This window comes from Talpa occidentalis, unplaced genomic scaffold (genome assembly GCF_014898055.3).
Source record: "Talpa occidentalis isolate TD23 unplaced genomic scaffold, MPIMG_talOcc4v2.1 talOcc4.17, whole genome shotgun sequence".
Lineage (NCBI taxonomy): Eukaryota > Metazoa > Chordata > Mammalia > Eulipotyphla > Talpidae > Talpa > Talpa occidentalis.
The window spans coordinates 12,054,564-12,072,677 of NW_023601754.1; the positions used below are offsets into that span (position 1 = coordinate 12,054,564).

The window sequence follows — 18,114 nt, forward strand, 5'->3', positions numbered from 1 at the left end:
TTTTTTCCTTATTTTTAAGTTGTGTTAAAGTTCACATAACATAAAATTCATCATTTCAACCATTTTAACATGCACAATTCAGTGGCATTTAGTACATCCACACTGTGCAACCATCACCTCTACCAAATATTTTCATCAACCCAAAAGAAACCCATACTGATTAGCTACCACACTCCAATCCCTTCATACCACACTCCAATCCCTTCAGTCCCCACCCCAGCCCCTGGCAACCAGTAATTTGGAATCTGTTACTTGTATCTCTATGGAATGCCTTTTTCTGGATATTTAGTATAAAAGAAATTATAGAGCATATGACCTTTGGTATTTGCTTTTACTTACCATATTTTTTTCCAGTTCATCCCTGTTATAGGATGTATCAGTATTTCACTCCTTTTTAATGCTGAATAATATTCCTTTGTGTGGATAGAGGACATTTGTTTATCCATGCATTAGTTAAAAGACATTGAGCTGGGCCTCCCCGGTGGCACAGCGGTTGAGCTCTGGGTTGTGAAGCTTCCCGCAGCCTCTGCAGCGCCAGTTCGATCCCCGGCTGCTCCCTGGCCACCAGAGGAGGGTCCCACATGGCGCGCAGACCTCTCCTGCCGCCCGTTGCTCCCCTCAGCAGTGTACTTCGGTCCTTCTGCCTGCTCTACTCCCCGCTCTGGCTCTGGCAAATTCTCTCACCCTCTCGTGCTTCTGACTGTACCCAGTGATTGTATAAATAAATAAATCTTTAAAAAAAAAAAGACTTTGAGCCATTCTACCTTTTGACTACTGTGAACAGTGCTGGTATGAACATTCAATTTCTTTCTATGTAAAATAAAGACCAAAACCCCTAAACTGGCTGCCTTCAGGGTTGTTGGGGGAACTCAGATGACAGCAGATAACAAAGCCCCCTGTGAACTGCCAGCCTGGTGCATGTGTGTAGAGGGAACAGCCAGTGATGGATTACTACGGCCATGGCCAGGGTTATGGTTATGCTTGTGGGCAGGTTCTCTTGTTCTGGCCTGGGTAAGAGAGAGACAGGGTCTCTGGTGTTAGCCCCTCAGTGCCAGCTTGATACTCAGAGTCCACTGCTTGGGTATTGCAGAGACCTGCTGCTCACAACTGAATGTAAACATTCATGCTTGGCCATTTCAATTGGTAAACAATCAGGGCAAAAGGGCCATTTATCTATGAGGACAATAACTTGCTTTGGTGTTCAGAGTCATTATTTGGCCTTGCTGCCCACAGGCCTGAGTTATTCATAGGTGGGTGGAATAATATCTAAAAAATCTACTGTGCTCCGTGCATCTAGACAGGTAGGTTGGGCAGGGAGTGACTGGAGATATTGGGAAACTACTCAGTGCCCAAGGCTAGACAAATTGCAGTGAAGAAGGTGACCTGCATTTCCTCCGTCTTGGCCAAGTACTCTCTAGCTCTCCCTCCAGAGCTGTGTCCTGAAACAGAGATACCAAGGGAAAGGAAGATGTCATCCAGGTGCCTGCAGAGAGCAGGAAATATAACATGTAAAGCTAGAGTATTTGTAAATTAACTCATTTTTTTAATTGACCTAAAATGTTATGGAATTCAGTGCAGAAAGAAGAGAGAGAATATACACATTAGGAAATGATGGTTTAATGATATTAATTAGGAAAGGACTTCAGAGAGTATACGCTTAGGTGCCTTAGAGAAAGGAAGGCTGGGGCCTCCCTGGTGGTCTAGGGGTTAAGTCTCAGCGCTACCACCCTGATGGTCTTCCATGGCAGCCTGTGTTCAATCCCCGGCCAGGGAGCTAACCCACATGGTGCAGCAGACTTCTCCTGCTTCGACCGCTGCTCCCCTCAGCAGTGTATTTTAGTAGATCTGCCTATCCTGCTCCCCACTCTGTCTCTTGCAAATCATCTTACCCCCTGCACTTCTGGCCTCCACCCCAGTTCTTCTATGCAAAAATAAATAAAATCTTAAAAAAAAAAAAAAAAGAAAAAGAAAAAGGAAGGCTAGGAGAAATGTGGCAAGGTGGCAGCAGACTAAAGATCCTGGGCTCTCCTCCTTCATATATTCACCACCAAATTATACCTAAACAAAGAAGACAACCCCTAAAAGATAAACCGATGACTATCACATACATTAAGAGTGATGGTACAGTGGAAAGGAGTAGGAAAAACTGTAATTAAGCTGTGTTTAGAATGATACTGGGCAGTACAACCCACGAGAGGGAGGGGCAGTTGCTCTATGGAGCCTTTCTGTGTTATTGACTCAAGAGCACATGCCTACATCAGGGACATTAAACACTGGGTACAACACTGGCTACTACACAGGAGAAGGGGGTGCAGAGTCGGCCTGCTGGACAGAGGTACAGCATTGGAGAATCATACAAGCTAGGGTGCAGAGCGCTGATCACTGACTTGAACCCGTGGCTCCCCAACTAGAAAGCTGTAGTCTGAACTGGTGGAAAGAGCCAGATCAGATCACCCTTGTCTCCTCAAAGAAAAAGATACTATACTCAGTCTTTGGCTGTGATATGGAAACACCTGCCTTACCCCTATGTAGGGTCCAAACCAAGACAACTGAATGTTTTTTTTAACCAGAGTTTGAAGCACCTGGATCTTAACAATGGGAATAAGTGCCCCACAGCAAGGCTCCACACTTGAAAAGCAAGAGAACAATTGCCAACAATTGCCCTGCCTCAACTAGAGTCCCCACCCAGTGTTACATCTATTGCTCAGCCACAGCCTAGAGGTTAAGAATGGAATGAGACTATTCCTAATGTTTTGACAGAGGAGTTCTCCCAGGGTAAACTCTGTGGAACCCCACCTTATAACCTGGGTACCTGCAGCACTGCAGAAAGCTTGAACCCTTGGGCATCCCTTGTGGTCCAGAGGGTTGAGTGCAGCACTGTGAAGCTGTCCACATCCTCTGCAGCACGGGTTTGATTCCCGGGAGACCAGGGAGAGACCCACATGGTGCGGCAGACCTCTCCTGTCTCGCCCACTGCTCCCCTCAGCTGTGTTTTCAGTCTGTCTGCCTGTTCTGCTCCCCGCTGTCTCTGGTGAATTCTCTCACCCTCCCACGCTTCTGGCCTGTATCCCAGTTCTTCTATAAATAAATAAATCTTAAAAAAAAAAAAAAAAAGAAAAGCTTGAACCCTTGATGCTCACTGTGGACTTTTGGGGCCCTACTGCCCTAGTTCCTTCCCACTTGTTCTACCTTACCTGCAGCAGTACCCAGCCATCCAAACAGATACAAGGCATTGGTCTATGAAATAATAAACACCTAAAGAACCTGGATTTTTAAAAAAGCCCATGATATTATATACAGAAAACCTAAAGAGTCCACCAAAAGGTTAGTAGAAACAATAAATGAACACAACAAAATGGCAGATTACAAAATCAACATACAAAAATTGGTTGTACTATTATATACAAATAATGAAAGAAGAGAAAGAAATCAAGACAGCAATTTCAACAACAATCTCATCAGAAAGAATCAAATACCTAGAAATTAACCTTACCAAGGAGGTGAAGGACTAACACAATGAAAGCTATAAGAACCTACTAATGGATATGGATCATGACATAAAGAGACTAAAACATATTCTGTACTCATGGATGGGGAGAATCAATATAGTCAAAATAACCATTCTAGTAAAATATAAATTTAATGCAATCCCTATTAAAACAACATCAAGGGCTTCCCTGGTGGCTCAGGGGTTAAAGATAGCACTATCAAGCTATCGCCAACCACTGCAGCATGGCCAGGGAGCAATCCACATGGCGCAGCAGACCTCTCCTGGCTCGCCCACTGCTCCCCTCAGCAATGTATTTCAGTGGATCAGCTTCTTCTGCTCCCCACTCTTTCTGGTGAATCCTCTCATCCCCTGCACCTCTGGCTTACACCCCAGTTTTGTATGCATAAATAAATCTTTAAAAAAAAAAACCAGCAGCAATACTTTTCAATGAGCTAGAATTAAAAACATTAAAAAGTATATGGAACGGGCCTCCCCGGTGGCGCAGTGGTTGAGCGCTGGGTTGCGAAGCTGCCTGCAGCCTCTGCAGCGCCGGTTCGATCCCTGGCTGCTCCCTGGCCACCGGAGGAGGGTCCCACATGGCGCGCAGACCTCTCCTGCCGCCCACTGCTCCCCTCAGCAGTGTACTTCGGTCCTTCTGCCTGCTCTGCTCCCCGCTCTGGCTCTGGTGAATTCTCTCACCCTCCCGCGCTTCTGACTGTACCCAGTGCTTGTATAAATAAATAAATAAATAAATAAATAAATAAATAAATAAATAAATAAATAAATAAAATGTATATGGAACCATGAAAAGTTTCAAATAGCTAAAATAACCCTCAGGGGAAAAAGGAGAGAAACGGAGTCATTGTGTTTACTGATTTTAAGCTATATTATAAAGCAACAACAATTAAAACTGTGTGGCTTTAAAAACTAGAAATATATTTCTTCCAAAGCAAAATCCAAGATTGAGGTGCTGGCAAGGTTAGTTTCATTTTGAAACCTCTTTTCTTGATTTGTAGGAGCTGTCATCGTTTTTGTGTGCTCACATGACTGTGTGTTTGTGGAAAGAGTGAGAAATTCTTTGGTGTCTCTCCTTATAAGGGCACTAATCCCATCAGACCAGGGTCTTGCCCTCATGAGTTCATCTAATTCTAATTACCTCCAAGAGTTATCTCCACATGGCCTCCCCGGTGGCGCAGCGGTTGAGTGCTGGGTTGCGAAGCTGCCCGCAGCCTCTGCAGCGCCAGTTCGATCCCTGGCTGCTCCCCGGCCACTGGAGGAGGGTCCCACATGGTGCGCAGACCTCTCCTGCTGCCCCCTGCTCCCCTCAGCAGTGTACTTCGGTCCTTCTGCCTGCTGTGCTCCCCGCTCTGGCTCTGGTGAATTCTCTCACCCTCCCGCGCTTCTGACTGTACCCAGTGCTTGTATAAATAAAAAAAAAAAAAGTTATCTCCACATCATCACATTGAGGGTTAAGGCTTCAAAATATAGATTCAGGAGTGGAAGACACAAACATTTGGTCCATAACCAGGAGTACTGTCATTTTAACAACATTAGATCTTCTGATCCATGAACATGGAAAGTATTCTTCCATTTCTTAGGTCTTTGATTTCTTTTGCAAAATTTTATAGTTTTAAAAATACATTTTGCATGATTTTTTGGTTAATTTACTCCTAAGTATTTTATTTCTTTTGGTACTATTTTATTTATTCTTATTTTTTTAATTTAAATTTTATTTTTATTTTTATTTATTTATTTTTTTTGGTTTTTTTTTTTTAAGGATTTATTTATTTTTTAAATTTATTTATTTATACAAGCACTGGGTACAGTCAGAAGCGCGGGAGGGTGAGAGGATTCACCAGAGCCAGAGTGGGGAGAGCAGAGCAGGCAGAAGGACCGAAGTACACTGCTGAGGGGAGCAGCGGGTGGCAGGAGAGGTCTGCGCACCATGTGGGACCCTCCTCCGGTGGCCGGGGATCGAACCGGCGCTGCAGAGGCTGCAGGCAGCTTCGCAGCCCAGCGCTCAACCGCTGTGCCACCGGGGAGGCCCTAAATTTTATTTTTATATTCCCCATATAATTGCACCCCCTTATTTTGACCCCAATCCCTCCTTTCCCTGTCCCCCACCCCCCAAAGAGTGCTCTGGTTCATAGTTGTTTGTTGATTTTGATTTTTACTTTCTTATAGTTATTCTTTTTCCTGGTCTCTCATTTAAGTTTTCTAGATTCCTGCTATGAGTGAGACCATCCGTATTTTTCTTTTTCTTTCTGGCTTATTTCACTGAGCATGATTCCTTCCAGCGCCATCCATGTTGCTGCAAATTGCATGTGTTTATCTTTTTTGAATGCTGAGTAATATTCCATGGTATATATATACCACATCTTCTTGAGCCAGTCATCTATTTTTGGGCATTTGGGCTGTTTCCAAAGCTTAGCTATTGTAAACAGTGCTGCTATAAACATAGGGGTGCAGGTGCTCTTTGGAATTGATGTTTCTGTCTTTTGGGTAAATACTAGGAGTGGAATTGCTGGATCATATGGAAGCTCTATGTTTAGTAGGTCAAGAAATCTCCACACAGCATTCCATAGTGGTTGGACCAGTTTGCACTCCAACCAACAGTGCAGGAGAGTTCCTTTTTCTCCACAACCTTGCCAACATTTGTTGTTGCTAGTTTTTTTAATATGTGCCATTCTCACTGGTGTCAGATGGTATCTCATTGGAGTTTTGATTTGCATTTCCCTGATGACAAGTGATGTTGAACATTTTTTTCATATGCCTGTTGGCCATTTGCATTTCCTCTTCAGAGAAGTTTCTTTTTAGCTCTTCTGCCCATTATTTGACTGGATTATTTTCTTTGTTTTTGTTGAGTCTCATCAGCTCTGTAGATTTTTGTCATCAGTCCTTTATCATTAGTGTTGTTTGCAAAAATGTTCTCCCAGTTGGTGGGGTTTCTCTTTGTTTTGGTTATTGTGTCTTTTGCTGTGCAGAAGCTCTTTAATTTGATGTAGTCTCAGCTGTTTATCTTTGCCTTCACTATCACTGCTTTGGGTGATGTGTCTGTAAAGATGTCTTTAATGTAGTGTTTCGCCAATATTTCCTTCTATATATTTTATGGTTTCAGGTCTTATGTCTAGTTCTTTAATCCATTTTGAGTTGGTTTTTGTGCCTGGTGTTAGGTAGTAGTCAAGCTTCATTCTTTTGCATGTAGCGACCCAGTTTTCCCAGCACCATTTATTGAACAAACTTTCTTTGCTCCAATGCATAGTCTTTGCTCCTTTGTCAAAGATTAGTTGACCATAAATCTGTGGGTTTATTTCTGGATTTTCTATTCGATTCCATTGGTCTGTGTGTCTGTTCTTGCTTTTTTGGTACTATTTTAAATGGAATTTTTTTTTTTTAAATTTCATTTCCAGGCTGCTCATTGCTAGTATATACAAACACAATTCATTTTGTACATTGGTCCTCAATTGTACAACCATGTGGAACTTATTCGTAAGTTCTAATACTTCTTAAGTTGATTTCTTAGGATTTTCTACATATAATGCACATCATGTCATATGCAAGAGAAGGCGGTTTTACTCTTTCCTTTATAATCTGTATGCCAATTTCTTGCCCAATTGGCCTCTAGCACAATGTTGTATATAAGTGACAAGAACAGACATCCTTGTCTTGTTCTGATCTTAGGGCAAAAGCTTTCAGTCTTATATTAAGTATGATGCGAACTATGGGTTTTATGTAGATGCCTGTTATCAGACTGAGAAAATTCCTTTCTAATCATGGCTTGTGATTATTTTTTATCAAGATGGTTATTGAATTTTTTCAAATTTTCATTCTGCATTTATTTCCATGATCATGTGGGTTTTTTCTTTTTTTTTCTATGATATGGTATATTACATGATTGCTTTTCAAATGTCAAACAAATCTTGCATTCCTAGGATTAATGCCACTTGGTCATATTGTATAATCTTTTTTTATGCTGCTGGATTTGGTTTCTAGTTTTTGTTTGTTTGTTTATTTAGGTTTTATTTATATATTCATAAGATAATGATTTGTAGCATTCTTTTCTCATGACTTCTTTGATTTGGGTATAGGGTAATATTAGCCTCGATGATGAGTCTTATTTTTTGAATGAATTCTAGTTCTTTTCATTCATTCCTGTGGATTCTGATTATCATTTGGTATTATTTTCTTTCTCCAATAGAACTTTGCTCCAGTATATTACATTTCTCTATGGTATAGTTTAAAAAAACAATGACATACATATTGCTTTATAGTGTGAAGGGGATAGCCTGTGAGTGGAGTAAGGCTGGCTCAGCCATGGAAGAGTCTGTCACAGATGTAAGTGCTAGGAGGTTAAGGACGGGGGAAAGGCACCCTATCTAGCATAGGGAACTGCACACACACACCTAGCACAGGCTGCATGTACACACAGTGTGACTAATGATGTTTTCTTTAAACTAAAACTTGCTTCGAACTGAGATTTCTGCCCTGATGATGCCTGAATGTGTGCCAGACATTGATGCCAGCAGAAATTAACCAGACAGCCTCCCTGGTGGCACAGGCAGTTGAGCGCCACACTGTGAAGTTGTCCACAGCCTCTGCAGCGCAGCTTCGATCCTGGCCAGCCAGGGAGAAATCTACATGGCGCAGAGTACCTCTTGTGCCTCGCCCACTGCTCCCCTCAGCAGTGTATTTCATCAGTCTGCCTATTCTGTTCCCTGCTCTGTCTCTGGTAAATCCTCTCAGTGCCCCCCCCCCCCCACCAATCTGGTCTGTACTCTGGTTCTTGTATAAATAAACAAATCTCAAAAAAATAAGAAATTAACCAAACAGGCCAGGATGTACCAAGGTCAAGATAACCAGGAGGCTGATAACAAAATCTGGGGCTAAATGTGACGAATATCAAGAACATCAACTGTGACAGGCTGTTCTGGTGGGCTGTTTGCTTATGACTGTCTTTGTGTAACTCATTATAAAAATGCCAGTTCAAGATGAGATGGCAGAATGGTCTCTCCGTTCTCTCAGACCAATGGCCAGTGATCTGAAAAATAAGTACTTACAAATTCAATTCCTTTCTCTGCTTATTAGCTTTTTGGTAGTGACAGGCAGCAGAACCCTGGCCTATTCTCAGTAAAATAAGCACATAGTTTGGAATGCAGGGACATACATGGAGTCATGGACATCTCTATTTTCTGACTCAAGTATGAGGCAAGGCCCCAAGTGACAATGGGGAGCTTGGGGTCAAAAGGGAGGGGCAGGTTTCTGTTGGTGCTGTAGACAATAGGCCAACCACCTGGGCAGTCATCTCTCTACAGCTGTTTGTCAGGAGGAGTCTCAGGTCTGTTAGTGTATACTACTTTGACTTAAACAATCACACGTTAACACTGTTTATTTACATCCACAATGGTGACTTTGGAGGGAACAAGCCAAAGTCAGTTAAGCACAAAATCAGTAGCCCTTTCTAATCCTTGACACACAGCAGAAGCTCTAGGAATGTAGGTAAAGTAATTTGAATACAGAACATACATTCCCTTGCCTACTACAGGAAACTTCGCATGGACTATCAGAAAATATAGACTTTGAGATGTGTTCCTAGGGGGTCAGGATAGCTCTTTTGGAGATCCACCCACATATGCTTTCAAGAACTTATGCCACACAGTAGGGACACAGTTCAGGCTAAAGAAGCACAATCAAAGTAAGGGCACATCTAAGCTAAGTGGAATGCCCTTAAGCTAAACTAAGATCTTTTTTTTCTTAAAGATTTATCTATCTATCTATTTATTTATTTATTTATTTATCTATTTATTTATTTATTTATTTATTTATTTATAAAAAGCTTTATTTATTTATTTATACAAGCACTGGGTACAGTCAGAAGGCGGGAGGGTGAGAGAATTCACCAGAGCCAGAGTGGGGAACAAAACAGGCAGACTGACGAAGTACACTGCTGAGGGGAGCAGCGGGCACGGCAGGAGAGGTCTGCGCGCCATGTGGGACCCTCCTCTGGTGGCCGGGGAGCAGCGGGGGATAGAACCGGCGCTGCAGAGGCTATGGGCAGCTTCGCAGGCCAGCACTCAACCGCTGCACCACGAGGGGAGACCCAAAAGATTTATTTATTTATACAAGAACTGGGGTACAGGTCAGAGTCTCAGGAGGGTAAGAGGATTCACCAGAGACAGAGCAGGGAGCAGAACAGGCAGACGGACCAAAGACACTGCTGAAGGGAGCAGCGGGCAAGGCAGGAGAGATCTGCTGCGCCATGTGGGTTTCTCCCTGGCCATCCGGGAATCAAACCCGCGCTGCAGAGGCTGTGGACAGCTTCGCAGAGCGGTGCTCAACCTGCTGCGCCACCGGGGAGGCCAAGCTACACTAAGTTCTTAAGCTGACACTCTTCGCTGTCATCAACTGCAGACACAGACAAAAATGCCTGCCTACATTGCTGTCTACACAGGCACACACTGTATTAAAGATGGACAAACCTGGGCATTAGTCAAAACAGTGAGAACAGATTTTATTCAGTAACTACTGACAGTAGGGGAAAGAGCTGAATGCCATTCTGATTTGTACAGAGGTAACTGGGCATTTTAAAGAAAGGATGGGTGGGTGAATAGGGAGGTGAAGAGAATGGAGAATTACAAAGGGTTTGTCAGTGTGAATATGACTAGGTCAGCTGTGTCTGCCAGCTGGCAATTATCTAAGTTAGGACTCTATCCTTTCCCAGAGACTGTGAGACAGGCACTTTCCTTCCTTATAGGAGTGATTTTCTGGCCTTTGAGAAACTCCTGAGTTGTGGGAGACAGAGGAAAGATTCACACTTGCCCTTTTTAGTATATGCTCTAAGGAAGTGTGGTCAGGGGTCTAGGATAGTAAATAGTAAATATTCCTAGCAGCCTTGCGCTTTCTCAAGCTGGCATTTTATGGGATTGGAAGGAATGGGGGTATACTAGGGTCTCTGAGGGACGTGACCTCAGGCTGCTAGACACCATGGTAGTTTGCATGGCGTCCTTATGTGCACACTTCTGTAGTTCATGTGCGCACGTGCAACACATACACACTCTCTCTCATTCAATTCCTTAGTTTGCCCACAGCTCTACCATGCACATGCAAATTCTTCCTCTCTTTTGGAAACCCTGTGCGTAAAACTTGGAGTAGTATGTGCCCCTTAAGGCTGAGCCCTGGCACACACCCCAGGACAGGAGTCTGTGAAGGAAGGTTGCTGGCCATACTACATTTGTGGCAACCAACGAGGTCCTTCAAGTCTCCTCCTACCTACACACATTTTTGTAGCCTCCCTGAGCCCAACACAGGTCCAGGGAATACTGCAAGTGGCTTTCTAGCTGCAGATCAGGAGATGGAATTGTAGGTCCACTGGGGGCAGAGGAGGAATGTTCAAAATGCTCGTCAATTGTATAGACGACGAATAACCCATCCCTCCAGCACTCAGGGCTGCTGATGCAGGACCTGCTCTGTGATGTGTCTTTCAGGGAGCTGCTGCCGAAAGTTGAGATGCTCAACCTTCTTCCCTCAGCAATCCCAAAAGGTGGGCTAAACTGGAATATTGAGAATGTCCCTCCAGGCAAAAGAGAATTGTCCCTTCAGGCAAGCGAGAAAGCCTCTATTTAGTACTCCTAAGTCTTTAACACCTTGCTGAAGTCCACGAAGTCTAACAAGAATCTACTAACAATAATGTCATTATTTTGTCTTTGTTGCATTGTCTTTACAGTTACCTTGTAACTGCAGCGAGGGATACTGGGTTTTTCATGTCTGAGAGTGATATAAGGTTTTCTCTTTCTGTGCATTTATTTTGGTTAAAAAAAAAAAAGCGAGTCCCTTAAAGAAAATAATTGCATATTCAAATAAAGATGGGATGACATAATTTATGAGGGTGATAATGACGAAGTTAGAGATGAAAAAGCAAGGCCCGCCCCAGGCGAGTGTTCCCCGCCCAGGTGAATGCTCCGGAGAAGGAAGGATTTCCACCTCCGCACCTGGTTAGAACATTGTGTTTAGAGGACCGGATGGACACGTAACCCTCTCTCTGCCTGTGACCTTGGTCTGTCTCCTTCCTCGGGGTGACCGTGCCTGGCCCTTGCGCGAAGCGGGGAGGGGCTGCAGCATCGTCTGAACCGAGTCGCCTGGTCTGGAGCCTGGGCTGGGGAGCAGAGTAGCCGTGTAAAGTTGGGGGCATGGCCTGGGAATTTTCAGTTTTCAGGTGCTGAGAGCGGGCGGCCGAGTAGGGGCGCTGGACGGCCGCGGAGCTGAATGTGGGCCGGGAGCAGCTTTAACCCAAACCGCCCTGCACCACTAGGTGGCGGCCTCGCACCCCCAGCGTGGGAGACGCGGGTCCCCGACCAGCGCGGGCTCCCTTGCAGCTGGGGGCCGGCCACACCCCGGCCTCTGTCACGGCCCTGCCAGAGGGGCCCTTTGGGCGGAGAGGAGCCGGGCACAGGAAGGCAGCTGCATTTCTCTGCAAGATCTATCCCCAGGGCCACCTGGGCACCAGGAAATGAAAGTGACCCCTATCAGGATTCTTTTTGTGTATGTGCACAAACTCCTTTAGTGGCCTGTGAAGCTGTGGCTGCTCTCCTCTGAATGCTGCTTTTAAAATGCATTAAATATAAAGGAATAAATGACAAAATCTAGCAATTTTGAGAAAATGATGGGCAAAAGGGACTTTTTAGATCTCTTCAATGACTGTAACATGACCTGAAAATAACTTCTATTTCTATTGGGACTGCTAATACCACTATTTGCTGCTTACATTCAAAGTGGGATATCTCTCTCTCTCTCTCTCTCTCTCTCTCTCTCTCTCTCTCTCTCTCTATCTATCTATCTATACTTATAGATATCTATACTATCTATATCTATACTTACAGATATCTATGCTATCTATAGCTATACTATCTATATCTATCTATACTTATAGATATCTATACTATCTATATCTATACTATCTATATCTATCTATACTTATAGATATCTATCTATCTATACTATCTACTTATAGATAGATACAGATATCCCTAAATATCTCTTAGAGGTTAGTGAGAATAAAGATTTAATTATATTCTAATACAAGGTCAAGGACTTGATGAATCCTCTCTGTGATCCAAGTTTAAGAAGCCCTTAATGAAAATATAGGTGGTGAAGATGGGAGAAATTTAGACTTCAGGGCTTAAATCCTGCACAGGGGAAGTCTGCCCCTTCACGCAGGGACTTGCCAACAATTGCCTGTTCTGTTCCCAGCTTCAGCTCCACGTGTCTTCCTGTCCCAATCAGAAGCTCAGTATGTAGAGGGGAGCTCGGGTATATCAGGCAAGTTGTGCTTAAGCTTCACTATTCAAATGTTCTCCACTGCTTTTGCTGGGACTTCTTACACCCTGCCTCTGGTACTGGCTACACAAAATTTTGGAGGCCCAGTGCAAAATGGGAATGCAGAACACTTTTGTGCGAAAATGATTAAGAATTTCAAGATGGGCCAGTAGGTGGGTAGTGATGACACAGGTCACACATTCATGAAGCTGGCCCTACCAATATTGAAAAATGTTTCATAATCACTTCTGGAACCTCAGTGTGAAGGTCAGCGGCAGTGTAAGAAAGGATCAGACGATGTGCGTCTAGGTGAACAGAATCCTGAATTATAATTCTTATCTCCACCATCCCGACTGCAAATATTTATTGGTCTAATCAACTTCCTGTGAAAAGATAGCATATAATAAAAGGTATGCTGGAGCCTGTGGGAGTCTAGCCTCAGCTGCTGGGTAATTTAGACATTGGGGTCAAGTGATCTTCTCTGATAAGACATCTACAGAAACCCTGGGGGTGTGGACTTGGAAAGAAACTGCTAGAAGAAAATGTTCTTGGGGGATGCTGCAGGCCAAACCCAGAAAGTCAAAGGGTGAAGGGTCAGTTAGTGGCCTTGAGCCATTGCTTCAGGCTTCATGCTGGACTAACCCAGTTTGGTATATAGATCATATGTCCAGTGAGGCCTAAGCGTGGAGGTGACACACAGGTGTGCAGAAATGAGGCCAAGACAGGCCACAGGTCAAGGAGTTAGGTGGTAGGGATGTTGTGTAGGAAGGGGCTGGGTAGATCAGATACATTTGGGGATCTTCTAGGGGATTTAATTAGAAAGTCTTGATGGCATTAGCCAGAGACTGTAATTATTCCAGACAAGTCCAATATCTAGGTGGGGAGTCTCTCTCCCAACCAATTAAGTCTGATCTGATTCACTCCTTTTTGTGCTTATTGATCTTTGTCCCAAACCATCTCATTTGATCAGAGATCCAAGAAGTGCTGCAATATTTAGCAAGGTCCATTTCAGAAAACAATAACAACAGCAGCTATTTTTACAGAGAAAATTCAACATGGGGACTTTGAGAGCAGTTGGGGAATGAAAAGGCAAAAAGTGAATACTGACACTGTAATTTCAGGAGGGAACTCCCACCCCTAAGGGGTGGGAGAAATGAGGATGGGTTTATTGGAGCCTAGAAGCTTATAGGAAAGCAAGGTTTTTTCAGGGGTCTCATAGACCGCTGAGAAGCCAGGCTAATGTGGGTACCTTCAAAGGTTGCTAGAGAAATCCTTCAGAGCTAGGACCCAGATCTGTAATGAGTGGACCCGTCATGGCTAGTGCTTCTGAGTTTGAGGAGTGTGACAAAGCTTGGGATGGGTAAAAAATGTCCGGTGGGGTGAAGCACAGGTGTGGTGGTGTTGACAGGAACGGAGCAAAACATGATGCTTCAGCGCCTGTGCCCCCTCCACCTTCTTCCAGCAGTTCAGGTCCCCCTAGCACCTCCTACTTGCAGAACCCAATGTGGAGTCAGGTGGTAGAATAGGAATGTGGATTTCAGAATCCTAATTCCAGTACCACAAAGGACAAAACAGGGCACAGAATGCAAGTTGGAAGTGGGGAGATAATAGGTTGGACCTATACCATCAAGTGGGGCAACAGCCACAGTCTGTTATGGATGGAAATGGTATGTCTGAACCTGAGTCCATGTAGGACCAGAGGATAAAAGCAAGCTGTGAGAGCAGGTTATCCAGGCCCGCAAACCACCCACAGTGCATCCCTCCCCTTCCCATGGCTTGCACCTCTGACCATCTGAGAATTCCATAGGACCTACAAACAGAGAGGGTGAGTCCAAGCTTGGTTTATGAGAGATGACTTGTTACGTGTGTATAAGCCAAAACTTATACAAGATAACAGCTGCATCACAGCCATTCAGGGTGTCCAGATGACAATGGGGAGGGCAAAGTTTCTAGATGAGAAAAGCTGTAAGCAATGTGTCTGTTCCTGTGGCCAGTTGCCAGGTCAAGGGGGGGCCAGAAGGAAAAGGATTGGAAGATCCAGTTTTCCACACGGGAATAATTAACCCCTTAGTGGCAGGGAGAGGAGTTAGGTGCAGAGAAGTCTAAGTGAACCTAGGTGATCCATTTGAGAGCCTCTTAGCTGTGGACAAGGGAAGTAAACTTGAATGGTATGACCATCAAGGGGTCACACCCTACAGAATGGAAGTTTGGAGTCCACCATCAACTAGCCACCAAGACCTGTTGAGCTGCTAGCTGAGGGTGAGGGACTGGAGGGTGAAGGAGAGAGGATGGGTACACTTGTAGCCCCAGAGTCAATTGTTGTGGTGGGGGATGTAGCTCCTCCCACCAGCCTTTTTTGGAATTTCTCAGGAACAGAGCTGTGTGATGCAAGGGGTGCAATGAGGTGACCCTGGCCACCTTCCCTCTACAGCGAGCATCATCCATCCAGGGGCCCGGGTGCTCCGAGAGCCACCGCTTCATTTGCTCTGGGACTGTGGCCACTTTGAGCTGCACCCTGCCTTGACCAAGCAAGGAATGTGTACCAGGGTGGACCTGTTCCTGGAAGATGCACTCCTCTGACATCCAGCGTCGGTGCAAGAACTTCCCAGTGGCTTAGCTGAACCCTCCCCAGACTGCAGTGCTGTCTAGAACTCTTCCCTCCAACCTTCTCATCGCCCTCTCCTTACCTGGAGGTCAGACTTACATTAGGGTCCAGTTATTTTCCCAGTCTCCCTGTTTTTCTCTATATAGTCATTTATATTCATTTCACTATTCATTTTTATTGGTCAGGCATCCAAGTTGACAAATTCACACCCCAAAAAAAAATTTGAAAAAGCTCCTTGTAGCATTGGTTCTCTGAGCATTTTCAGCACAAAGACTCAGGATGGTCAGCAATTGCCCAACACAACTCCCTTCAGCAGGTGTAAGGGGGTCCTGATGTTAACTCCCCAAAGTTGTGCCAGGAACAAATATGTGGCAGTCTAGCAGCAACTGCTAGTCTCACACAGTCTAGGGGAGGAAGGCCCAAGTACTTCAACAAGGATTTTTTCACTGGCTGATGTCTAAAGAATGCAAAACTCAGGAGCAATTTCTTTTTGAACATCTCGATATGTTCAGGATGCCATACAGTAAACAACCTTTGTACCAACCGACAAAACACAACAAAGCAAAAATGGACAATTATAAATCAGAGACATCCTGCAGGGGAGGAGGAGGGAGAGGGATCAGAGGGAGGGAGGGAGGAGCACAGGGGACTGAGGTGATGGTGCACGGGTGCATTGGGGAAGGAAACTCTATGGGGACTACACCTGAGGGGGTGGGGAAGCAAATATTGTTTAAAAATGAACACTGATGTAAAAAGTTAAAAAAAAATTAAAAGAGATGAAAAAAAAAAGTGTCTTGCTAACTTAAGAGTGGCACAGAGATGGCTATTGCCCAGACAGAAAAGATTAGTGTCACATGGCTTCTGTCTCCAGCCTTGCTGGAACTAGGGGCGTGTCCTCCCCTCTACACCTGTTCCTTCTAAACCAAGAATGTTCTTGCTTTTGGCTAAAAGCCCAGTTCCTCTACAAGATATACTCATTCACATGGATAGGGACCAAATATTTATCCTTACTTCCCACCCTTGTATGTTCACAATGAAATTTCTCCTTTATTTTTATAAGGCAACTCTAGGATAACTTATCTGCATCTTAGAGATAACGAAACTGTAGGGAAGGGAGGGCTAAATGAATACTGACAGGTACTCCAAAGATGAGTCTGACTCCTGTGCAGCCTTGGCGAGAAGTGCTAGACAGGACTGTGGCACGTCCGTGGGTACACTTTCCAGGTTCCCTAACTGGGCTAGTACACCTGTACTCCAGCTGTTGGGTGTTGGCTGTTAACTGCTCACACCTACTCCTTTCTCTGTCGGAAGTATTTGAGAAAGAGAGAAAGGAAAAAAAGAAGAAAGAAAGGATGAGGTAATGAAAGATGAGGTAATGGCCAAGGAGTCACAAGGTAAAAATGACCAGGTGGAGGGATCACCAAATAAACAAAGGTAAAGTTGACTTTCAGGGCCTCCCTGGTGGCGCAGGAGGTTAAGCGCCGCACTGTGAAGCTGTCCGCAGCCTCTGCAGCGCAGGTTTGATCCCAGCCGGCCAGTGAGAATCCCACATGGTGAGGCAGACCTCTCCTGTCTCACCTGATGCTCCCCTCAGCAGTGTATTTCATCAGTCTGCCTGTTCTGTTCCCCGCTCTGTCTCTGGTGAATCCTCTCACCCTCCCATGCATCTGGCCTGTACCCTAGTTCTTGTATAAATAAATAAATGTTAAAAAAAAAAAGTTGACTTTCATCAGTCCTTTCAGACAGGATATTCTTGCTCTTGCTGGCTTTTTGGAATGTCCAGTCCAAGGATCTGGGCTCAATATAAAGAGAACAGCAAAGTGATTTGTCTGCAGTGACCATGGCGGCCCCCATTAAAATGTCTCCTTTAGGTCAGCTTTTCACAGAGGAGACAACCTCAAAGGTGCAATTCACATTCCAGAGCTCTCCTGGCATCAGGCTGAGGCTAAACTTAAAAATCTTCACCCACATCTTTGCCTGTCTTCTCCTCCTACCTTATCCTACTTCCCTTGCTGCCTCACAAGTTTCTTTTGAAGCCCCTCCCTCAATAAATCACTTGCATAAGAATCACCATTTCAGACCCTGCTTCTGAAAAACCCAAGCTATAACTAGATCTTGCCCAATACCAATGCTATAAGATGATCGATAAGAAATAAGCATCATAGTCAAATAAGTTTGACCAACCCTATTCATTTTTGTTCCCCTCTTAGATTCAAAATGTATGTTAAATGAACAATCCAACTCAAAATGGGCAAAGGACTTGAAGAGACATTTCTCCAAAGAAGGTACACATGAAAAATCACTAATCATTAGGAAAATGAAAATCAAAACTATGATGAGATACCACCTCATATCCATTAGGATGGCTACTGTTAAAAAAAAAAAAAAAGAAAACAGGTATTGCTGAGAGTGTGGAGAAAGTAGAATACTTGTGTGTTTGAAGGTAAAATAGTACTACAGCCACTGTGGAAAACAGTATGGAGAGTTCTCATAAGATTAAAAATCTTTTTTAATCCTTAAGCTGGAGGACAGGTTTACTGGCCCAGTTAGGGATCCAGCAATTCCACTCTGAGTATATACTCAACTGAACTAAAGAGCTGTGCATAGCAGCATTATTCACAATAGCTAAAATGTGAGAGCAACACAGGTGTCCATCAGTTGATGACATATAAAAGCAAAATGGGGTCTATGCATACAAGGGAGTATCATT

The 18,114-nt window shown here is 44.2% G+C and overlaps 1 protein-coding gene across 1 annotated transcript in view; it reads right to left on the reverse strand.

Moving 5' to 3' along the window:
* Window positions 1–1,163: 1,163 nt before the first annotated feature.
* Window positions 1,164–18,114, reverse strand: part of WDR59 (WD repeat domain 59) — a 136,773-nt gene continuing 119,822 nt past the window's right edge. The window contains exon 28 of the transcript XR_008552424.1: window positions 1,164–1,439. The gene's annotated coding sequence lies outside the window, so the exon portion shown is untranslated. The remainder of the gene's footprint in view (window positions 1,440–18,114) is intronic.